The sequence below is a fragment of the Lissotriton helveticus genome, chromosome 1_2, assembly GCF_964261635.1.
Source record: "Lissotriton helveticus chromosome 1_2, aLisHel1.1, whole genome shotgun sequence".
NCBI lineage: Eukaryota > Metazoa > Chordata > Amphibia > Caudata > Salamandridae > Lissotriton > Lissotriton helveticus.
This window is the reverse complement of record NC_136058.1, coordinates 340,743,531-340,755,833: the sequence shown is the minus strand read 5'-3', so window position 1 is coordinate 340,755,833 and position 12,303 is coordinate 340,743,531. Positions and strand designations below refer to the sequence as shown.

The 12,303-nt window shown below is 35.4% G+C and overlaps 5 non-coding genes across 5 annotated transcripts; all 5 read right to left on the bottom strand.

Annotated features, from left to right (window-relative positions):
* Positions 1-962: 962 nt before the first annotated feature.
* TRNAD-AUC (transfer RNA aspartic acid (anticodon AUC)) lies at positions 963-1,034 on the bottom strand. Its single transcript has one exon. It is a non-coding gene; the product is annotated as a tRNA-Asp (tRNA).
* Positions 1,035-4,499: 3,465 nt separating this feature from the next.
* On the bottom strand, positions 4,500-4,571 carry TRNAD-AUC (transfer RNA aspartic acid (anticodon AUC)). The gene has a single exon. It is a non-coding gene; the product is annotated as a tRNA-Asp (tRNA).
* A 2,041-nt stretch (positions 4,572-6,612) lies between these two features.
* TRNAD-AUC (transfer RNA aspartic acid (anticodon AUC)) lies at positions 6,613-6,684 on the bottom strand. The gene has a single exon. It is a non-coding gene; the product is annotated as a tRNA-Asp (tRNA).
* A 2,063-nt stretch (positions 6,685-8,747) lies between these two features.
* On the bottom strand, positions 8,748-8,819 carry TRNAD-AUC (transfer RNA aspartic acid (anticodon AUC)). The gene has a single exon. It is a non-coding gene; the product is annotated as a tRNA-Asp (tRNA).
* Positions 8,820-10,934: 2,115 nt separating this feature from the next.
* On the bottom strand, positions 10,935-11,006 carry TRNAD-GUC (transfer RNA aspartic acid (anticodon GUC)). Its single transcript has one exon. It is a non-coding gene; the product is annotated as a tRNA-Asp (tRNA).
* Between the last annotated feature and the right edge of the window lie 1,297 nt (positions 11,007-12,303).

Here is a 12,303-nt window from a genome sequence, read left to right as displayed (position 1 = left end):
CCTAGGATTCACCACTGCTTCATCTCATTTTCCAAGAGAATGCAGATGTAAAGTGTTTTTGATGGTACGCCTGTGCATATTGAAATATTCAGAGCATATTCTGAATTTCAGTTAACACATCAGTAAGCATTTTGTCCATCTGTGAATTCAACCTTTTTTCTCAATCGGAATAGGCAAGGATAATGACAGATATATTTTACAATGTTAGAAAGTGCATCATTTTATTTAATTGTGTGAATAAAATGAATCGCCTCCCCGTCGGGGAATTGAACCCTGGTCTCCCGCGTGACAGGTGGGGATACTGACCACTATACTAATGAGGACTTATTGGCATCAGTTAAACAGTGCTCACCTCCTTGGGGTTAAGGCATACCCTCGATCAATTCACAGTATTGTAATAGGCAGATTTGCTGCTTTTGGTTAGGACAAGTAATCTTTTTTCCTAAATATTACAATACAGAAATTCCTAGCCAAAAACAATCAGTTTTATCAAGAAATTATTTCATTGAAATAAATATCTATCTATCGATCTGTCTATCTGGCTATCTTTCTAACTATCAATATATATATTTATATATATCTATATATATATATATATATAATCAGCTCACTTTACCATTTGCAGCTTATAACTATTAGCCACCAGGGGTCACTAGTAACCAAAAGCAGTCATTCTACTTGTAAATTGTGCCAATCGAGTAGAACAGCAGCCTAGGATTCACCACTGCTTCATCTCATTTTCCAAGAGAATGCAGATGTAAAGTGTTTTTGATGGTACGCCTGTGCATATTGAAATATTCAGAGCATATTCTGAATTTCAGTTAACACGTCAGTAAGCATTTTGGCCATCAGTGAATTCAACCTTTTTTTCTCAATCGGAATAGGCAAGGATAATGACAGATATATTTTACAATGTTAGAAAGTACATCATTTTATTTAATTGTGTGAATAAAATGAATCGACTCCCCGTCGGGGAATTGAACCCCGGTCTCCCGCGTGATAGGCGGGGATACTGACCACTATACTAACGAGGACTTATTGGCATCCGTTAAACAGTGCTCACCTCCTTGGGGTTAAGGCATACCCTCGATCAATTCACAGTATTGTAATAGGCAGATTTGCTGCTTTTGGTTAGGACAAGTAATCTTTTTTCCTAAATATTACAATACAGAAATTCCTAGCCAAAAACAATCAGTTTTATCAAGAAATTATTTCATTGAAATAAATATCTATCTATCGATCTGTCTATCTGGCTATCTCTAACTATCAATATATATATTTATATATATATTTATATATATCTATATATATATATATAATCAGCTCACTTTACCATTTGCAGCTTATAACTATTAGCCACCAGGGGTCACTAGTAACCAAAAGCAGTCATTCTACTTGTAAATTGTGCCAATCGAGTAGAACAGCAGCCTAGGATTCACCACTGCTTCATCTCATTTTCCAAGAGAATGCAGATGTAAAGTGTTTTTGATGGTACGCCTGTGCATATTGAAATATTCAGAGCATATTCTGAATTTCAGTTAACACATCAGTAAGCATTTTGTCCATCTGTGAATTCAACCTTTTTTCTCAATCGGAATAGGCAAGGATAATGACAGATATATTTTACAATGTTAGAAAGTGCATCATTTTATTTAATTGTGTGAATAAAAGGAATCGCCTCCCCGTCGGGGAATTGATCCCCGGTCTCCTGCGTGACAGGCGGGGATACTGACCACTATACTAACGAGGACTTATCGGCATCAGTTAAACAGTGCTCACCTCCTTGGGGTTAAGGCATACCCTCGATCAATTCACAGTATTGTAATAGGCAGATTTGCTGCTTTTGGTTAGGACAAGTAATCTTTTTTCCTAAATATTACAATACAGAAATTCCTAGCCAAAAACAATCAGTTTTATCAAGAAATTATTTCATTGAAATAAATATCTATCTATCGATCTGTCTATCTGGCTATCTTTCTAACTATCATTATATATATTTATATATATCTATATATATATATATAATCAGCTCACTTTACCATTTGCAGCTTAAAACTATTAGCCACCAGGGGTCACTACTAACCAAAAGCAGTCATTCTACTTGTAAATTGTGCCAATCGAGTGGAACAGCAGCCTAGGATTCACCACTGCTTCATCTCATTTTCCAAGAGAATGCAGATGTAAAGTGTTTTTGATGGTACGCCTGTGCATATTGAAATATTCAGAGCATATTCTGAATTTCAGTTAACACATCAGTAAGCATTTTGTCCATCTGTGAATTCAACCTTTTTTCTCAATCGGAATAGGCAAGGATAATGACAGATATATTTTACAATGTTAGAAAGTGCATCATTTTATTTAATTGTGTGAATAAAATGAATCGCCTCCCCGTCGGGGAATTGAAACCTGGTCTCCCGCGTGACAGGTGGGGATACTGACCACTATACTAATGAGGACTTATTGGCATCAGTTAAACAGTGCTCACCTCCTTGGGGTTAAGGCATACCCTCGATCAATTCACAGTATTGTAATAGGCAGATTTGCTGCTTTTGGTTAGGACAAGTAATCTTTTTTCCTAAATATTACAATACAGAAATTCCTAGCCAAAAACAATCAGTTTTATCAAGAAATTATTTCATTGAAATAAATATCTATCTATCGATCTGTCTATCTGGCTATCTCTAACTATCAATATATATATTTATATATATATATTTATATATATCTATATATATATATATAATCAGCTCACTTTACCATTTGCAGCTTATAACTATTAGCCACCAGGGGTCACTAGTAACCAAAAGCAGTCATTCTACTTGTAAATTGTGCCAATCGAGTAGAACAGCAGCCTAGGATTCACCACTGCTTCATCTCATTTTCCAAGAGAATGCAGATGTAAAGTGTTTTTGATGGTACGCCTGTGCATATTGAAATATTCAGAGCATATTCTGAATTTCAGTTAACACATCAGTAAGCATTTTGTCCATCTGTGAATTCAACCTTTTTTCTCAATCGGAATAGGCAAGGATAATGACAGATATATTTTACAATGTTAGAAAGTGCATCATTTTATTTAATTGTGTGAATAAAAGGAATCGCCTCCCCGTCGGGGAATTGATCCCCGGTCTCCTGCGTGACAGGCGGGGATACTGACCACTATACTAACGAGGACTTATCGGCATCAGTTAAACAGTGCTCACCTCCTTGGGGTTAAGGCATACCCTCGATCAATTCACAGTATTGTAATAGGCAGATTTGCTGCTTTTGGTTAGGACAAGTAATCTTTTTTCCTAAATATTACAATACAGAAATTCCTAGCCAAAAACAATCAGTTTTATCAAGAAATTATTTCATTGAAATAAATATCTATCTATCGATCTGTCTATCTGGCTATCTTTCTAACTATCAATATATATATTTATATATATCTATATATATATATATAATCAGCTCACTTTACCATTTGCAGCTTAAAACTATTAGCCACCAGGGGTCACTACTAACCAAAAGCAGTCATTCTACTTGTAAATTGTGCCAATCGAGTGGAACAGCAGCCTAGGATTCACCACTGCTTCATCTCATTTTCCAAGAGAATGCAGATGTAAAGTGTTTTTGATGGTACGCCTGTGCATATTGAAATATTCAGAGCATATTCTGAATTTCAGTTAACACATCAGTAAGCATTTTGTCCATCTGTGAATTCAACCTTTTTTCTCAATCGGAATAGGCAAGGATAATGACAGATATATTTTACAATGTTAGAAAGTGCATCATTTTATTTAATTGTGTGAATAAAATGAATCGCCTCCCCGTCGGGGAATTGAACCCTGGTCTCCCGCGTGACAGGTGGGGATACTGACCACTATACTAATGAGGACTTATTGGCATCAGTTAAACAGTGCTCACCTCCTTGGGGTTAAGGCATACCCTCGATCAATTCACAGTATTGTAATAGGCAGATTTGCTGCTTTTGGTTAGGACAAGTAATCTTTTTTCCTAAATATTACAATACAGAAATTCCTAGCCAAAAACAATCAGTTTTATCAAGAAATTATTTCATTGAAATAAATATCTATCTATCGATCTGTCTATCTGGCTATCTTTCTAACTATCAATATATATATATATATATATAATCAGCTCACTTTACCATTTGCAGCTTATAACTATTAGCCACCAGGGGTCACTAGTAACCAAAAGCAGTCATTCTACTTGTAAATTGTGCCAATCGAGTAGAACAGCAGCCTAGGATTCACCACTGCTTCATCTCATTTTCCAAGAGAATGCAGATGTAAAGTGTTTTTGATGGTACGCCTGTGCATATTGAAATATTCAGAGCATATTCTGAATTTCAGTTAACACGTCAGTAAGCATTTTGGCCATCAGTGAATTCAACCTTTTTTTCTCAATCGGAATAGGCAAGGATAATGACAGATATATTTTACAATGTTAGAAAGTACATCATTTTATTTAATTGTGTGAATAAAATGAATCGACTCCCCGTCGGGGAATTGAACCCCGGTCTCCCGCGTGATAGGCGGGGATACTGACCACTATACTAACGAGGACTTATTGGCATCCGTTAAACAGTGCTCACCTCCTTGGGGTTAAGGCATACCCTCGATCAATTCACAGTATTGTAATAGGCAGATTTGCTGCTTTTGGTTAGGACAAGTAATCTTTTTTCCTAAATATTACAATACAGAAATTCCTAGCCAAAAACAATCAGTTTTATCAAGAAATTATTTCATTGAAATAAATATCTATCTATCGATCTGTCTATCTGGCTATCTCTAACTATCAATATATATATTTATATATATATTTATATATATCTATATATATATATATAATCAGCTCACTTTACCATTTGCAGCTTATAACTATTAGCCACCAGGGGTCACTAGTAACCAAAAGCAGTCATTCTACTTGTAAATTGTGCCAATCGAGTAGAACAGCAGCCTAGGATTCACCACTGCTTCATCTCATTTTCCAAGAGAATGCAGATGTAAAGTGTTTTTGATGGTACGCCTGTGCATATTGAAATATTCAGAGCATATTCTGAATTTCAGTTAACACATCAGTAAGCATTTTGTCCATCTGTGAATTCAACCTTTTTTCTCAATCGGAATAGGCAAGGATAATGACAGATATATTTTACAATGTTAGAAAGTGCATCATTTTATTTAATTGTGTGAATAAAAGGAATCGCCTCCCCGTCGGGGAATTGATCCCCGGTCTCCTGCGTGACAGGCGGGGATACTGACCACTATACTAACGAGGACTTATCGGCATCAGTTAAACAGTGCTCACCTCCTTGGGGTTAAGGCATACCCTCGATCAATTCACAGTATTGTAATAGGCAGATTTGCTGCTTTTGGTTAGGACAAGTAATCTTTTTTCCTAAATATTACAATACAGAAATTCCTAGCCAAAAACAATCAGTTTTATCAAGAAATTATTTCATTGAAATAAATATCTATCTATCGATCTGTCTATCTGGCTATCTTTCTAACTATCATTATATATATTTATATATATCTATATATATATATATAATCAGCTCACTTTACCATTTGCAGCTTAAAACTATTAGCCACCAGGGGTCACTACTAACCAAAAGCAGTCATTCTACTTGTAAATTGTGCCAATCGAGTGGAACAGCAGCCTAGGATTCACCACTGCTTCATCTCATTTTCCAAGAGAATGCAGATGTAAAGTGTTTTTGATGGTACGCCTGTGCATATTGAAATATTCAGAGCATATTCTGAATTTCAGTTAACACATCAGTAAGCATTTTGTCCATCTGTGAATTCAACCTTTTTTCTCAATCGGAATAGGCAAGGATAATGACAGATATATTTTACAATGTTAGAAAGTGCATCATTTTATTTAATTGTGTGAATAAAATGAATCGCCTCCCCGTCGGGGAATTGAAACCTGGTCTCCCGCGTGACAGGTGGGGATACTGACCACTATACTAATGAGGACTTATTGGCATCAGTTAAACAGTGCTCACCTCCTTGGGGTTAAGGCATACCCTCGATCAATTCACAGTATTGTAATAGGCAGATTTGCTGCTTTTGGTTAGGACAAGTAATCTTTTTTCCTAAATATTACAATACAGAAATTCCTAGCCAAAAACAATCAGTTTTATCAAGAAATTATTTCATTGAAATAAATATCTATCTATCGATCTGTCTATCTGGCTATCTTTCTAACTATCAATATATATATATATATATATAATCAGCTCACTTTACCATTTGCAGCTTATAACTATTAGCCACCAGGGGTCACTAGTAACCAAAAGCAGTCATTCTACTTGTAAATTGTGCCAATCGAGTAGAACAGCAGCCTAGGATTCACCACTGCTTCATCTCATTTTCCAAGAGAATGCAGATGTAAAGTGTTTTTGATGGTACGCCTGTGCATATTGAAATATTCAGAGCATATTCTGAATTTCAGTTAACACGTCAGTAAGCATTTTGGCCATCAGTGAATTCAACCTTTTTTTCTCAATCGGAATAGGCAAGGATAATGACAGATATATTTTACAATGTTAGAAAGTACATCATTTTATTTAATTGTGTGAATAAAATGAATCGACTCCCCGTCGGGGAATTGAACCCCGGTCTCCCGCGTGATAGGCGGGGATACTGACCACTATACTAACGAGGACTTATTGGCATCCGTTAAACAGTGCTCACCTCCTTGGGGTTAAGGCATACCCTCGATCAATTCACAGTATTGTAATAGGCAGATTTGCTGCTTTTGGTTAGGACAAGTAATCTTTTTTCCTAAATATTACAATACAGAAATTCCTAGCCAAAAACAATCAGTTTTATCAAGAAATTATTTCATTGAAATAAATATCTATCTATCGATCTGTCTATCTGGCTATCTCTAACTATCAATATATATATTTATATATATATTTATATATATCTATATATATATATATAATCAGCTCACTTTACCATTTGCAGCTTATAACTATTAGCCACCAGGGGTCACTAGTAACCAAAAGCAGTCATTCTACTTGTAAATTGTGCCAATCGAGTAGAACAGCAGCCTAGGATTCACCACTGCTTCATCTCATTTTCCAAGAGAATGCAGATGTAAAGTGTTTTTGATGGTACGCCTGTGCATATTGAAATATTCAGAGCATATTCTGAATTTCAGTTAACACATCAGTAAGCATTTTGTCCATCTGTGAATTCAACCTTTTTTCTCAATCGGAATAGGCAAGGATAATGACAGATATATTTTACAATGTTAGAAAGTGCATCATTTTATTTAATTGTGTGAATAAAAGGAATCGCCTCCCCGTCGGGGAATTGATCCCCGGTCTCCTGCGTGACAGGCGGGGATACTGACCACTATACTAACGAGGACTTATCGGCATCAGTTAAACAGTGCTCACCTCCTTGGGGTTAAGGCATACCCTCGATCAATTCACAGTATTGTAATAGGCAGATTTGCTGCTTTTGGTTAGGACAAGTAATCTTTTTTCCTAAATATTACAATACAGAAATTCCTAGCCAAAAACAATCAGTTTTATCAAGAAATTATTTCATTGAAATAAATATCTATCTATCGATCTGTCTATCTGGCTATCTTTCTAACTATCATTATATATATTTATATATATCTATATATATATATATAATCAGCTCACTTTACCATTTGCAGCTTAAAACTATTAGCCACCAGGGGTCACTACTAACCAAAAGCAGTCATTCTACTTGTAAATTGTGCCAATCGAGTGGAACAGCAGCCTAGGATTCACCACTGCTTCATCTCATTTTCCAAGAGAATGCAGATGTAAAGTGTTTTTGATGGTACGCCTGTGCATATTGAAATATTCAGAGCATATTCTGAATTTCAGTTAACACATCAGTAAGCATTTTGTCCATCTGTGAATTCAACCTTTTTTCTCAATCGGAATAGGCAAGGATAATGACAGATATATTTTACAATGTTAGAAAGTGCATCATTTTATTTAATTGTGTGAATAAAATGAATCGCCTCCCCGTCGGGGAATTGAAACCTGGTCTCCCGCGTGACAGGTGGGGATACTGACCACTATACTAATGAGGACTTATTGGCATCAGTTAAACAGTGCTCACCTCCTTGGGGTTAAGGCATACCCTCGATCAATTCACAGTATTGTAATAGGCAGATTTGCTGCTTTTGGTTAGGACAAGTAATCTTTTTTCCTAAATATTACAATACAGAAATTCCTAGCCAAAAACAATCAGTTTTATCAAGAAATTATTTCATTGAAATAAATATCTATCTATCGATCTGTCTATCTGGCTATCTTTCTAACTATCAATATATATATTTATATATATCTATATATATATATATATATATAATCAGCTCACTTTACCATTTGCAGCTTATAACTATTAGCCACCAGGGGTCATTAGTAACCAAAAGCAGTCATTCTACTTGTAAATTGTGCCAATCGAGTAGAACAGCAGCCTAGGATTCACCACTGCTTCATCTCATTTTCCAAGAGAATGCAGATGTAAAGTGTTTTTGATGGTACGCCTGTGCATATTGAAATATTCAGAGCATATTCTGAATTTCAGTTAACACGTCAGTAAGCATTTTGGCCATCAGTGAATTCAACCTTTTTTTATCAATCGGAATAGGCAAGGATAATGACAGATATATTTTACAATGTTAGAAAGTACATCATTTTATTTAATTGTGTGAATAAAATGAATCGACTCCCCGTCGGGGAATTGAACCCCGGTCTCCCGCGTGATAGGCAGGGATACTGACCACTATACTAACGAGGACTTATTGGCATCCGTTAAACAGTGCTCACCTCCTTGGGGTTAAGGCATACCCTCGATCAATTCACAGTATTGTAATAGGCAGATTTGCTGCTTTTGGTTAGGACAAGTAATCTTTTTTCCTAAATATTACAATACAGAAATTCCTAGCCAAAAACAATCAGTTTTATCAAGAAATTATTTCATTGAAATAAATATCTATCTATCGATCTGTCTATCTGGCTATCTTTCTAACTATCAATATATATATTTATATATATCTATATATATATATATATAATCAGCTCACTTTATCATTTGCAGCTTATAACTATTAGCCACCAGGGGTCACTACTAACCAAAAGCAGTCATTCTACTTGTAAATTGTGCCAATCGAGTGGAACAGCAGCCTAGGATTCACCACTGCTTCATCTCATTTTCCAAGAGAATGCAGATGTAAAGTGTTTTTGATGGTACGCCTGTGCATATTGAAATATTCAGAGCATATTCTGAATTTCAGTTAACACATCAGTAAGCATTTTGTCCATCTGTGAATTCAACCTTTTTTCTCAATCGGAATAGGCAAGGATAATGACAGATATATTTTACAATGTTAGAAAGTGCATCATTTTATTTAATTGTGTGAATAAAAGGAATCGCCTCCCCGTCGGGGAATTGATCCCCGGTCTCCTGAGTGACAGGCGGGGATACTGACCACTATACTAACGAGGACTTATTGGCATCAGTTAAACAGTGCTCACCTCCTTGGGGTTAAGGCATATCCTCGATCAATTCACAGTATTGTAATAGGCAGATTTGCTGCTTTTGGTTAGGACAAGTAATCTTTTTTCCTAAATATTACAATACAGAAATTCCTAGCCAAAAACAATCAGTTTTATCAAGAAATTATTTCATTGAAATAAATATCTATCTATCGATCTGTCTATCTGGCTATCTCTAACTATCAATATATATATTTATATATATATATATATATATATATATATATATATATATATATATATATATATATATATATATATATATATATATATATATATATATATATAATCAGCTCACTTTATCATTTGCAGCTTATAACTATTAGCCACCAGGGGTCACTACTAACCAAAAGCAGTCATTCTACTTGTAAATTGTGCCAATCGAGTGGAACAGCAGCCTAGGATTCACCACTGCTTCATCTCATTTTCCAAGAGAATGCAGATGTAAAGTGTTTTTGATGGTACGCCTGTGCATATTGAAATATTCAGAGCATATTCTGAATTTCAGTTAACACATCAGTAAGCATTTTGTCCATCTGTGAATTCAACCTTTTTTCTCAATCGGAATAGGCAAGGATAATGACAGATATATTTTACAATGTTAGAAAGTGCATCATTTTATTTAATTGTGTGAATAAAAGGAATCGCCTCCCCGTTGGGGAATTGATCCCCGGTCTCCTGCGTGACAGGCGGGGATACTGACCACTATACTAACGAGGACTTATCGGCATCAGTTAAACAGTGCTCACCTCCTTGGGGTTAAGGCATACCCTCGATCAATTCACAGTATTGTAATAGGCAGATTTGCTGCTTTTGGTTAGGACAAGTAATCTTTTTTCCTAAATATTACAATACAGAAATTCCTAGCCAAAAACAATCAGTTTTATCAAGAAATTATTTCATTGAAATAAATATCTATCTATCGATCTGTCTATCTGGCTATCTTTCTAACTATCAATATATATATTTATATATATCTATATATATATATATATAATCAGCTCACTTTACCATTTGCAGCTTATAACTATTAGCCACCAGGGGTCACTAGTAACCAAAAGCAGTCATTCTACTTGTAAATTGTGCCAATCGAGTAGAACAGCAGCCTAGGATTCACCACTGCTTCATCTCATTTTCCAAGAGAATGCAGATGTAAAGTGTTTTTGATGGTACGCCTGTGCATATTGAAATATTCAGAGCATATTCTGAATTTCAGTTAACACGTCAGTAAGCATTTTGGCCATCAGTGAATTCAACCTTTTTTTCTCAATCGGAATAGGCAAGGATAATGACAGATATATTTTTCAATGTTAGAAAGTACATCATTTTATTTAATTGTGTGAATAAAATGAATCGACTCCCCGTCGGGGAATTGAACCCCGGTCTCCCGCGTGACAGGCGGGGATACTGACCACTATACTAACGAGGACTTATTGGCATCCGTTAAACAGTGCTCACCTCCTTGGGGTTAAGGCATACCCTCGATCAATTCACAGTATTGTAATAGGCAGATTTGCTGCTTTTGGTTAGGACAAGTAATCTTTTTTCCTAAATATTACAATACAGAAATTCCTAGCCAAAAACAATCAGTTTTATCAAGAAATTATTTCATTGAAATAAATATCTATCTATCGATCTGTCTATCTGGCTATCTTTCTAACTATCAATATATATATTTATATATATCTATATATATATATATATAATCAGCTCACTTTATCATTTGCAGCTTATAACTATTAGCCACCAGGGGTCACTACTAACCAAAAGCAGTCATTCTACTTGTAAATTGTGCCAATCGAGTGGAACAGCAGCCTAGGATTCACCACTGCTTCATCTCATTTTCCAAGAGAATGCAGATGTAAAGTGTTTTTGATGGTACGCCTGTGCATATTGAAATATTCAGAGCATATTCTGAATTTCAGTTAACACATCAGTAAGCATTTTGTCCATCTGTGAATTCAACCTTTTTTCTCAATCGGAATAGGCAAGGATAATGACAGATATATTTTACAATGTTAGAAAGTGCATCATTTTATTTAATTGTGTGAATAAAAGGAATCGCCTCCCCGTCGGGGAATTGATCCCCGGTCTCCTGCGTGACAGACGGGGATACTGACCACTATACTAACGAGGACTTATCGGCATCAGTTAAACAGTGCTCACCTCCTTGGGGTTAAGGCATACCCTCGATCAATTCACAGTATTGTAATAGGCAGATTTGCTGCTTTTGGTTAGGACAAGTAATCTTTTTTCCTAAATATTACAATACAGAAATTCCTAGCCAAAAACAATCAGTTTTATCAAGAAATGATTTCATTGAAATAAATATCTATCTATCGATCTGTCTATCTGGCTATCTTTCTAACTATCAATATATATATTTATATATATCTATATATATATATATAATCAGCTCACTTTACCATTTGCAGCTTATAACTATTAGCCACCAGGGGTCACTACTAACCAAAAGCAGTCATTCTACTTGTAAATTGTGCCAATCGAGTGGAACAGCAGCCTAGGATTCACCACTGCTTCATCTCATTTTCCAAGAGAATGCAGATGTAAAGTGTTTTTGATGGTACGCCTGTGCATATTGAAATATTCAGAGCATATTCTGAATTTCAGTTAACACATCAGTAAGCATTTTGTCCATCTGTGAATTCAACCTTTTTTCTCAATCGGAATAGGCAAGGATAATGACAGATATATTTTACAATGTT